At 52.4% G+C, this 12037-nt stretch overlaps 1 protein-coding gene across 2 annotated transcripts in view; it reads left to right on the top strand.

Annotated features, from left to right (window-relative positions):
* Nucleotides 1–1321: 1321 nt before the first annotated feature.
* Nfix (nuclear factor I X) overlaps nucleotides 1322–12037 on the top strand; it is a 79780-nt gene continuing 69064 nt past the window's right edge. For both annotated transcript variants that reach the window (XM_048795279.1, XM_048795278.1), the window contains exon 1: nucleotides 1322–1340. The gene's annotated coding sequence lies outside the window, so the exon portion shown is untranslated. The remainder of the gene's footprint in view (nucleotides 1341–12037) is intronic.

Genomic DNA, 12037 nt, shown 5'->3' on the forward strand with positions numbered 1-12037 from the left:
CACTGTCTCTTATATAAATATTGTGTATAAGAGACAGCACACACACACACACACACACACACACTGCTCCCCTCGCCCTTCCCGCTCCACTTTTTATACTTGGATTTTTAACACCCCCAGTAGGTTTCCTACCAAACCTTCAAAACCCATTTTGCTAGGCAGGGAGGTGGGGCGAGGCAGGAGAAGTTCCCCCCCTCCTACTGCGGACGCCCCACGTTTGTAAAGACCGAGACCCCTTCTCCTGAAGGGCGGGACTGCACCGCCAAATCCCGCAGCCCTTCCCGAAACACAATCGCGGGGGTGGGTGCTGGCGGCTAGACGTTGCTTTTTGGTGTTTGCTGTTGCTGCTTAAATTAATCCTGAGTGACAGCTCGCAGTTCTCCACAAAGAGGCCATTTAACGCCCCCCCCCAACAACCCCGGGCGAAATTTCCACTTGCCCCCCTGGGTCCAGCTTGGCCGCTCGGGAATTTGCTTCTAGCGCTCCTGGCCTTCCCCTAAGGTGCGCCGCAGGCGTGGAGGCGGGTTCCTTGAGCGTGTGCCACGGACTTCGGGAGTGAGTGTGGGTGGGTTTTGGAGGGGTGGGAGACGTCTTAAAATAGAAGCGCTTGGCGAGCGAAGGTGGGGAAGGGTGTCCCAGGACTTCCCAGAGTGCCCCAATGCCCAACCATAGAGCTTCAATGTCCTAACCCTGCTGAAGAAAGTCAGACGGTCTTCTGTGTCTCAGAGCGCCTTGAGGGGAGGAGATGGGCTGCTCTGCACATTGACCTGAAGCCCCCACCCCACTCTGAAAGGGCACTACTCCACGTGCCTGTGCATACCCAGGCAAAGACATGCCTCCGGGGAAGTGTGCTAGCCCCAGCTTGTGCCCCTTGACAGGTGCCCGCCGCCCACAGGCTTCTTTCATTATAGCCTCCCGGGTGTTCTCTTAGCGCGTGGCATTTCCTGGACCCATTGCTACAACTGGCTCAAGACTGGGGAGTGCACGCGGAGCTGGGGGTGGCGGGGATGCCTCCCTTGGGCCCAGGCCGGAAGAGGGCCTTCAGCTTTCCACTCCACAGAACGTGGTCGCACACTGCGGCTGCCACTTGCACCGCGCACCGCGCACCGCGGGATGGAGGGAACAACACAACCCTCGATGGTGTAGAAGTCCTGGAGCATGGGGCACTAGGGAACCTCCTGGCTACGAGCGGATGGTGCGCGTGCGCGGCAGCAAAAAGGCGGGAAGCAGTGCTTCGAGGCCCCGGATGTGGGAAGCGCCTGTGGCGCACCCCAGGGCGCTCAGGCCGAGTCTCACCGAGAGTTGAGTGGGCAGTGCCGGACCATAGACCTCGCGGGCAGGTGAGGGGAAAGAGAACGAGCGCGAAGGGGCAGCGGTAATAAGCGAGGCCTTCAACCATTTGTTCTCGTCAGAGGCCCCAGAATGAGCCCTCCTGCTGCCATAGGCCTTTGGGGGTTCCATTTTTGTCCTCCAGGCCTCTCGCGCGCGGGGCGGCTCCCTACTGCCTGGGGGGCGGCTGAATCCCTCTCAGCAATCCCCCAAAGTGACTCCCCCTAAGAAGACACCTGCGCCCGCAGCGTGAAGGGCTGGCCTGGTTTGGGCTCTGGGGCGCCTGCGGTTTCAAACTCCGAAGGCCGCGGCCGGAAGGGACTCGGATGTGGGCGCACGAGGTGGGGTCCAGGGCCGCCCAGGCGCACTCTCCCTCCTGCGGCCGTCCTGAGCCCCCGTGGAGGTTTTGGATAGGGACGCGGTGGCGGCGATTCCCGCTGCGATTCCCTCCAAGTGTCTGGGCTCCCCGGTCCAGAGTCCGACGTNGAGTATTGTTGGTTTGCAGGGTTGGCTGAGTTTGGGGGCGTTTGGCGTCCAGCGAGAACCCGGAAGAAATGTGACTAAGTGGCAGAAAATGCGCTTCCCTCGTCCTGCCTTCAGGACGCCGGAGATGCGAAGCCTTAAAGAACATTTTTAAAAATTTTCCCCTAAATCCCCTCCGACCAACACCGCCTTGCCTTTCGGAGGTAGCTAATTGAATTTGGGGCGCCGAGGCCGCCCTACCCAGGGCTAGCAGCGCTGCGGTGGGACTCCCGGGGCAGGCCAGAGGGAGAGGAGGAAAAATGGGCGGGGGGTGCGGCGGCCAGAAAACTTGTGCGTCCAGCGGACCCGACTTAACCTGTTGGAGGAGGAAGCCGGTGTCCCGAAGGCCCGGGAGCCGCCCCGGGGCATTCAGAGAAAGTGCCCTGGGGCCTCCGGTCCCTTCGGAAGTCGGTTGTAACCGTCTTCTCAAAACCCGAATTACTTCAGTGCGCTTTGGTGGTGTTAGGTCCATTTGCTTTTCCACGTGCACGTGACTCAGCCGGCCCCAGCTGCACCCGGGGAGGTGAAGGGGGCCCTGCACCCTGGACCCAGAGCGACCCATCCAGGTTGCAGACTCCTCCGCTCCACTCCCAGCTCCCAGACAACACTTAGCTCCTTCCCTCTTCCCCCGCTTATATTTCGAGCCTTTCTTCCCTTTTCTTTAAAAACATTTTTTTTAATTTAAAGGAGTTTTTATTACTTAAAAAAAAAAAAGCATGCGAGACAGAGGCTGACTGATAGAAACAGGCTGTTTAAAAAGGGGGGCGTTATGTACGTTCGGGTGGCACTCGGGAGATGGCCATCCTCGCCTGCCCGGACCAAGCCTGCTGTGGCTGATTCCCGGGTAGAACCGGGCATCAGGCACTCGGGACCTCTGAGGCTGAAAAGGCGCTATAGAAATGCAAAGAATTGTTATGATTTTAATAAAATTGTGTCTCATTTAGGAGCGCGCTTCTGCGCTGCCTCTATCGTCGGAGCCCGGGTTTGCCACTGCAAGGTCTGTAATCAGAGAAAAATACCAGCTTTGTTGAGGGTTAGAATATATCACTGGCTAATGTGTGTGGTTTTTTTTTAAAATAATGCTAAGCATTGGAATAATTAAAGAGTGAGAAATAACTCGTCTCTCCTCTCTCCTTTCCATTCGGCATTGTCTTATTTAAAAGCGGAAAGAGCGCTTCTCCCGGGAGCTGGTTAGTTTTAATGCCGGCTTTTTCCCTCACCCGCCTTTCCCTTCGCTCCGGTCTGATTCGCAAATCCCCAAACTGGCACAAGCTGGGAAACTTGCGGCCGGTTGTTCTTCTCCCCGAGTTGGAGACAACCCTCCAACCCTCCCCCGCTTCTGGGCCCTGACCCACTGCCTGGCTTCTACTAGAGCGATTTAAAAAAGAAAGAAAGGAAGAAAGGAGCCGGGCTCTGGTACCTCGATGCCAGCCGAGGGCGCGTTTCCCAGGCGGCCGGCTGGTGGGAGAGTCAAACCCAGAGTGCGGGGAAGCCGCCTCAAGCTCACCCACATCCCCATCCCCCCCCCAAAAAAAAAGAAAAAAAGAAAAAGGGATCAAGTATTTCTAAAGATCAACCACTCTGAGGGCTTAGATCCCTTGTCTTATTTTATTCTATATTTTGATCCTGGAGATTGAACTCAGGGGTGCTTTACCACTGAGCTATATCCCCAGTCTATTTTATTTTGAGACAGGATCCCCCCTCCACTAAGTTGTCCACCCTGGCCTCAAACTCTCTATCCTCCTGCCTCAGCCTCCCTGGTTGCTGGGAATATAGGCGTGCATCACTGTGCCCAGCCCCTTGTCATATTTTAAATTAAGCCAGTAGTTCTTTTTTCCTAGTCTCCATATGCATTAGGAAAAGAAGATGTGGTCCTGGAGAGCCTGCCTTGGCAGCCCTGTGTGCTTAGTAGGGGACAGAGCTGACCGCTGGGCTGGGCCTGGCATCACCTCTCCCACAGTGTCCACAAGGCCCAGATCTGAGAGGAAGAGCAGGGTCCAGGGGTGCTGCTTGGAGAGATGTGGGAATTGGGGAAGGGGCTTTCTAACAGGGCTGCAGAGAGCTGCTCCTGGTGGGTGAGATAGATGAACGTCTTGGGTCTTCCTCCAGGTGTGGGGTACATCACTTGGAAGGAAAAAGGGGCCTCCAAAGAGCCTGGGAAAGAGGAGGCTCCCTGTGAGAAAGGAAAGGGGAAAGTAGGCAACAAGTGGGGGCAGGGGCTCCTGCCCACAGGCGCCAGTGGCTGTGCAGTGCCTGCAAGTTGCAGAGGGAGTTATTTATTTATTTGCTTCAGGTGTTTTTAATTAAATGTGTTTCTCTCATATTTTCCTTGTTATTCAGTGCTTAGACTTTTCAGCGATCCCTTGCATTTGTCGTTTTACATAAGCAGAAACTTTTTTCCCCTTCCTTGGAGAGATATTGTGGGAGGTATTTTGCCTTTAGTGCTTTCTCTTTCCTGCTTTTTTTAAAATTTAATTTTAAAATTATAAAGTAAATTTAGTGCTAGTGAAAGTGAGGGGGGAGCCATCTGGGGCTTGAGCCAGGGAAGGGGTAGGCGGACCAGGGTTCAGCTCCCGTCTGAGAGGCGGCTCGGCTCAGGACCCTGGGGCCTAGGCTGCTGCTGCCCACCTCTTCCTCTATCCCCTTCTTTCTAAGCACCCCACTCCCCTTCATCATCTTGTAGGGGTCTTGTGGACCTGGACCAGGGCAGCCAGCTCTGTTGGTTCTCACACTGGCCTCCAGAACCCCTGGCTCTGCAGTCACTTTCCCTTCTGACCTACATACTGAGGCCCCCACCTCAGTTCCTGCTTGCAGGCAGGGTGAGATCCCCTCAGTCACTAGGCTGTTTGGCTTTCAGCTCCATGGGTCCTGATTGTCCCCCACACATGCCCTGCTAGTCTGCTAAACCCGCTGTACAGTTGGTTGCCCTGTTGATGGGATCAGAGTTGGGCAGGCACTGAGAAAGAGACAGGGAACCCTTCTGCAGCAGGGAGGGTTATCAGGGCTTCTTTCCCCCACACATATCTGTGGTTCACATGAGTGGCACATGCTGCTCTATAACACGGCTGTGCACATAGGTGTTCACAGTTGATGCTACTTGTACTTAGCAGAGCTATTTCTAAAGCATATAAATTAGGGGAACTCTATAGCTTAAAATTTTAAGGCCTGTTCAACGGTGCTGAAAATGTTTATTTCTTAATCTGGGTGGAGTTGCATGGGTGTGTTCTCTTTGTGGAAATGTATCAAGAGGCACACTTACAATGGGTGCACTCTTCTTTTTATATACTCCACACTTATGTTAGAAAGTTTATTTTAAAAAGCAGAAGCCCTGGCCTCAAAGGTAAAGAAAAGGCCTTGCTTTACAAAATAATAATAAAAATAAAAATTAAAATGTCCTCCAGCCTGTTTCCCTAAATCCTCCCTGCTCCGAATAGTGGGAGGGCTTGTAAAAATTAGTGGTCTGATAAAAAAAGCTCGGCAGGCGTGTGGTGCTGAGGCTTCCTGACCTGTCCACATGTGTGGAATGCCTAGAAACCACTTGTAGACGTAGGTGTAAATGTAGGATTTTAAAATCTCAGGACTGAAGGATAAGAAGTGGTAAGGGGGAACTTACTTGCCAATTACATTTTGCTGTCAACATCTGGAAAGCAAAATTGCAGCTGTCTTCCTGCCCTGCTGATTGCCACCTCTTTTTTTTTTTCTGCACACTTTAATTTTTTGTATGCTTGCCATCCATACTTCAGTTTTCTGCACTGTTAAAACATTTTCACGGCTCTATTCAAATTGAGTTGTTGGGTTTAGACTTTTTTTTTTTTTTAGAAAGTATGTATCTTATAGTCTGACAACATGATTTTTGGAGCGGTTTATTTGAACAGGCCTGAGCCATCGGTAATCCCCTCCCTTTCCCTTCGCTCCTCCGTATTCCCAGAACTGCTCAGGCCAAAAGTGCCCAGAGAAGACGGGCGGCTGCCCTCGCCCAGCTCCCTCTCTTTGCCTCTGTTCCTCGGGCAGGTACTGACAGCATCGCCCTCCACGGCCCTTCTGTGGTGTTTTTGTTTTCTCTTCGCCCCCCAAAAATATTTGAACCAAAAAGCCTCTTTTTTTTTTCCTCCACCCACAGCACACTGAAAGGGCTAGTGAACCGTGATTCAACAGAGCGAGGGCGCTGCTTTTCTTCCTCAGCATTAATTAACTCAAGTTCGTTAGGACGTTGGGTCTGTCGCCCACAGTTTTCTCTTGTGTGTGCTGAATCGGGTCATAGAGGGAGACTTCCCGTGCAAACAGTTTGTGTTGGAGCTGGAGGACGCAGAGGGGGAGAGAGGGTGAGAAAGAAAGGGAGCCGGGAGGGGACGGAGAGCGGCTGAGGGGTGGGCGCGTCCATCCAGCTCCTCTAGGCGCCTGGTGCCAGCCTCCGCAGGGGCCAGACACCAGCGAAATGAGGATTCTCGAATTTCCTTGGCTCTGATCCTGATAATAAAATAATTGGGGGAGCAGTACATTTTGAGGGATTGAAAAATATCCTTTTGACTCCTCAAATTGTACATTTTGGGGAAGCTGCTTGCCCAGACAGGGTGACCCACCTTCCTCAGAACCTTTGAGCAATGAAAATCCCAGAGCTGGGCTCTGCCTGTTGCTGCAGTAACTGCAAGAAAGAGGCTCCCTCAGGGCTGAGGGTGCTGGCAGATCAGAGTGGGCTCCGCATAGGGGGCTCAGAGAAACCCTTCCTCTCTTCTGGCCTCTTGCTCCTGTGACAGGGAAAACGTGACAGGCAAAATCAGGCAGTGTGGGGATGGACCCTGACCTCCTGCAGAGGGGCTGGGAAGGCTCTTGCCCTTCAGATTTTGTCACAGTTGTGATCTCCCGAGCCTCCTGAATAAGAGGGTTTGCTGCTGGGCCTGGCGCAGTGGTTTCAACACCTTGCCGTTTGCTCTGGCCTTCTTTCTTACCCTCCAGATATTTTCACAGTGCACCGGGCACAGACCTCATTGTCATGTGCCGGTCTTTCCTTCCCTCGCCTTTTGTCGGTTTTTCAGTTCTTCTTTAGAGAGAGTTGTGAAGCTGGCCGGTGGGGTGCCTCCCTCTTCCCAGGCCCTGAGCCACTGTGGAACAACACTTTCCAGGCCAACTAAGTTGGTGAGGCTCAACGGCACCCTAACCCTTGAAACCCTTGGCTGTCATCTGTCCTACAGGGTCTGCAGAGGGTTCCTCCCCACAGAGCCCATCAGCTAGAGGAGAGGGCCTGGCCTTCCTGGCTTTTTCTTGTATTTGGTGACACAAGGAAGTTGCAAGCTAAATAATGAATTAAAGACTAGGGTTTTTGTTTCCCATTGCCCATAGGGAACCAGATGAAAGTAAACAATTTCCAGTCTTACTGGAGAGAATAGATTGTCTCCCCCAGCACTCCCATTCTCACCCTAGCCTGTTCTGTGCCAAGAGGGTGAGGGGAGATGTGCCCGGAGCAGGGGAGCCGTTTGGAGCCAGAATGAGATTGCCTGTTGGCCCAGTCCCAGGCCACCGCTCGGGTGTGTAGTCAGGAGGAGAAAGGCAGGGGAAAGGGGGACAGTATATAGGAGAGAAGTGTGCAGCCTGGTTCTGAGACAGGCCTGGAACTAGTGCTAGACCCAGCATAGGGGTGTGGAGCAGATCCGTTCAGCCAGCCTGAGGATGCTCTCCAAGGAACTGTGTGGCCGCCTTTCCTGAGTGGAGGAAAACAGGCCCAAGTCAGCCAAAAACCCGCTTTGTCCAAATTATCTGAGTCTCCTCAAAAAGTGCCTTTTCCGGTTTCCATTACTGGTGTTGCTAGACTCTTGGGTGGTTTTGCTGTGGCTGTAGAGCCCCTTCCCATGCATTATCCGAGAAAGAGCCCCAGAGGGGAGGCCCCACCCACCTCTAGAATAAGCAGCTGGGTCCCTTCCCTTTGCTATCCTGAGCTGAGCTGCCCAGTCCTGTCTACAGTCCCCTCCCTTCTGTGTCCATGAGTCTGGCCACTGCCTTCTTGTGACCTTCCATGAAGCAGCGATCATGGGACAAGAGGGGGATTTCAGGGATATGAAGATGGCTGGCCTCTTTTGGTTCTTACCAAGGCTAGATTATAAAATGCCAGAAACTGGGCAAACTATTGGATCCCTATTTGTGGTCTTTAAATTTTTTCTTCATCTTTTCTCACCGAGTCTGCAGACAATGCCATAGTAATATAGATACTGGAATATCTAGTTATTTTTTAATGTAAGTTTGTCAGTTATTTGTGCTAACTGTATAGTTATCCAAATCAGTTGGGCCTGTGTGTCCAGGATCTGAAAGAATAAATCTGGGCCCCCAAACCAGCATGTTGTGGACAAATGGGGTTTTAAAAATGTATATCTCCCTCCTAGCAGTGGCCTGGTTTTTAGAAATACAGCTTCTTGTGCTTTTAAATGTTTTGCTGTTGGCAGGTACCGGTACCGACCAGTTGTAGAACTTGTCTCAGGCTGAGAAAATTATTTTGTTGTCTTGAAGAATTTTTAACACATGTTGAATGAGATGCTGTACATGTTTTCCTATTTTCCTTCAAATAACCCACCAGGCCTCAGTCGGCAGGACTGTATTTTGTGGTATTTTTCCTTTTCACCTCTGGAATCAGTGTTTTCCTTGCTAGTTTTCTTTCCTCGCCCCGTCCCAGCACCCTGTTCTGTCTCTTCTCCCTGCTTGTTTTTCCTTCTCTGCTGTCTCTTTCCCTTCCATCTTGTCCTTTCTGTTTGTAGCTCTGGGCCCTGCTTGGTGCGCGCTCTCTCTCTCTCTCCAGGTTTGCCCTTTGCCTCTCTTTCTGTAACTCTGTGGCTCCTTTAGTCTTTTTTTTTTTTTTGGGGGGGGGGGCCCACATTTCCCCTAATGATGGCTGAAGCCAGCAGGGGTATTTGAGACTTGTTTCGTGAAAACTGTTGATGTTTATGGCCAAATTCTATATTCTCAACAATAAAAGAGGAAGGCCTTTATTTCACAAATGCAGAAAAATTCCTTTTGGAGAATGAAAAGCCCATGTGAATTTCAAAAGTCATATTTCTGGCTTCTGGATTTTTCTTTCAAATAGGGAAAGTACCTTTTCCCCAGAATCTTCCTTTTCTTTCTTTCCCCTGTTGTCTTGGGTTTCCCTTTTTGCTCACTCTTAGCATCACTGGCTTCCTTTCCTGTTGGTTGTTTTTCCCTCTTTCCCTTTCCCTCCTTCCTCCCTCCTTTCCCTCAGGGGCCTGCCAGTCCCCTCACTTCCTCAGTCTCCCAAGTCCTTACTCTTGCCGTGACTCAGACCTGGAGAAACCCTGATTCATCTGAGGGTTCTTCGGTCTTGGCTTTGGTCCTGTGTGCTGGGTGCAGAGCGGTCTGATCTGAAGGGGGGTGGAGGGGAGAAAGGAAGGAGGCTGGGATAGGGACAGGTAATCTTCCAACGGGAGCCACGACTCTCTCCTAACAAAAGGGGGACAGTCCCCTTTTGTCTGGGGCTCTTGAGGGGCGTGTCTGGGCTGGCGGCCACCCCTAGTGGCCTTGGAGCAGCAGGAGGAGTTGTCGGGGGCTGTGCTTGAAGTGTTTCTAATGGAACCTGAGCAACTCTAAGGGGAGACTGATCTTCTCCCCTTCCCAGGCATTCTGAATACCCCGTGCGGTTCTTTCAGAACGGCCGCCCTGCGGGGAGTAGGATCAGAGAGAATGCTGCCTAAGGATCCTCTGCCTACCCCTTCAAGGTTATGGCCACTAGCTACAGAGGGACGGTTGACAATTGTCCTTGGCCCCCCCGCTTCCCCCCCCCCCAGCAAAACAGGGAGGGGGCCTGTTGCTCCTGTGCAGGGCTCTGCAAATGGGCCCTGAGGATCCTTGGAGATGCCCCTCCTCAGCCACTGCTCTGTCAGATCTCTTTGTCAGTTCACTAACCTTTGATCCCTCCTTCCCATGGAATGAATCCTGCACCCCATCCTGTTTCCCAGATTTCCACGGATCCTTCCATGGGCATCTCCCAGCTGTGGGAATGTGTTCTCCCCCTTCCCTTGCCCAACCTGATCCAGCTGTACCTCCAGATTCTGATTCAACCCATGTGAAGCACATCTCTTTTACCTAGCACCGTGGTCTGTGGAAAGGAACATGCCAGGATTCACCAGGAGACTCATGCTGGCCATTTTCTGTTCAATGTCTGATATTTAGCATAATCAGAATACCAGAAAACACCCCCTGTGCCAAATACAAACTCACTTGCAGTTTTTATGGCCTCATCTTGACTTTAGAGAGTAAAATTGCTTTCTCAAGGTGGAGAGGCAGGGGCAGGGTTCCGTACCTTATGTTGCTGAGCTAATGTGCTTGGCTGATTGGACCAAAGCTGGTTATTAACAGGACATGAATTATTGAACAACACCTTAAGCGGCCTGTTCATGAGGGCACCTGCCTCTTGCACTGTTACCTCTGTTTATCTTGGGGTCAGTTGTGAGCTCCCTTCACTTGAGTCTGCCATTTAGGATGAGGGGTCCCAGGTGCCGGGTGGCACCTCTCCCATTGTTAGGCTTCAGTGCCAGCCCCGTACTGGATGTTTTGTTCTGGAACACCCCAGGTGCTCTTCCGGGAACCTTTCTGATGAACATAAAGGCCACTGAGTGCAGGGTTTCAGATCGGGAAGAAAGGGGCACGAGTGAGCAGTGACCTTTTTTCCTTTGCCAGCTGAGGGTTGAGCTTGGGGAGAGGGAAGCTGTAGGGATGGCTGGAGCTGAGCAGGTCAGATCACTCCCTGTCTGCGTGGACGCCCTTCTCATCTGCTTTCCCTTCCTTCATAACAGTCTCCTTCTTACTGTGTTTCTAAGGCCTAAGGCATGGCTGCCCCGTAGCCCTCACTGGAGAGATCCCCCAAGGAGGGGGGCTCCACCTCCCACCACTTCTCACCCTCCTGGCCTGATGGGGGAAGGCCTGGAGTTGGGGACCAGGAGCAGGGGCCTGTCTGGTGGGTCTCTTCTCTGCGATTGGTTTCCCCAGGTGTCGGAGTTCCCTGATGGCGCCCGTGTGCTTCCATCTCACCGTGTCCTCTCTTAGTTCCCTCCCTTTCATTCGGGTTTCCCGTACACTTTTGCATCTTATACTTTATTTTGGGTCCTTTCCTCTGAATTGATATGGGGACAGCTAAGAAAACTAACCTTCCACTAAGTAGAGAGGGTAAATTTGGAGAAAGCAAAGAATTCAACATTTGTGGGGGGTGGGCATCGGTAAGATGCCTCTGTTCAGAGGTACCGTCCATCTTCCTTTGTCGCTTCTCTCTGGGGCTGGCTGTTGTGTTTGTGGCTGCGTGTAGTGCTTGTCAGCGGAGTGCTGTGACAGGAGGCTATTTTAATAAACTGTTGCAGTTCCGAGAGCCGAGCTGCACTGCGTTGGCATCCCTCGTCACCACTAATGGAGCGTGCGTGGCTGGGTGTGGGCTGGGGAAGGGGGGAGGCGCAGGGTGCTGGCCCCTTGTCTGGGAGTGCTCCTGCCTTGGGAGCAGTCAGACCTGGGGGCCGAGGGGTGGCTGCGCCTGGGCACAGGGTCCTGCCCCAGAGGTGCCTCTGGCAGGGACACTTTCTGAGCTGTTTCTTTTCTGTTCATAGCACTGCCGGCTCGTGGCTCATGTGTGTGTGTGTGTGTGTGTGTGTGTGTGTTGTATGTGTGTGTCCAGGGAGAGAAACTTCCAGTCGCCCCTGTGTGAGCCATAAATTAAAAAAAAAAAAAAAGAAAGAAAAAGAAAGAAAAAGAACAGAACTAGAACCAGAAAAAGAGTGTGCGGGCCTGAGAGAAAGACTGAAACCAAAACAGAGAGAAGGCGCAGCTGCTTCCCCAAGGCCTTCTGGGGCTCCCGCCCGCCAGCCCGCCCGGAATCAGGCCTTTATTTATTTATTTTTCTGGCTTAAAAAAAAATTCTGTGTCTTCTTCAATCCCATTCCTCCCACCCCACCACCCCCAAATTTGCTGGATGGCTACTGCCAAATGGACCCGAGTGGGAGCCTGGAATGAAAAATTCATAACTGCTGGACTTTGCTTGTTCATTAGACGTGAACTTGTCGATTGGGCAAATTGTTTTTGGTCTCCAACTGCCGGGGGCTCTCCCCACCCTCCCGGCTCGCCCAGCTCCCTCCTCCCCTTGGACGCAGCCATTGGCTGCGCGCGGAGGTCTCTTTGCCAAATAGGTGGATCCTTTCTCTCTCTCTCT

The sequence above is a fragment of the Marmota marmota genome, unplaced genomic scaffold, assembly GCF_001458135.2.
Source record: "Marmota marmota marmota unplaced genomic scaffold, marMar, whole genome shotgun sequence".
Classification (NCBI taxonomy): Eukaryota; Metazoa; Chordata; class Mammalia; order Rodentia; family Sciuridae; genus Marmota; species Marmota marmota.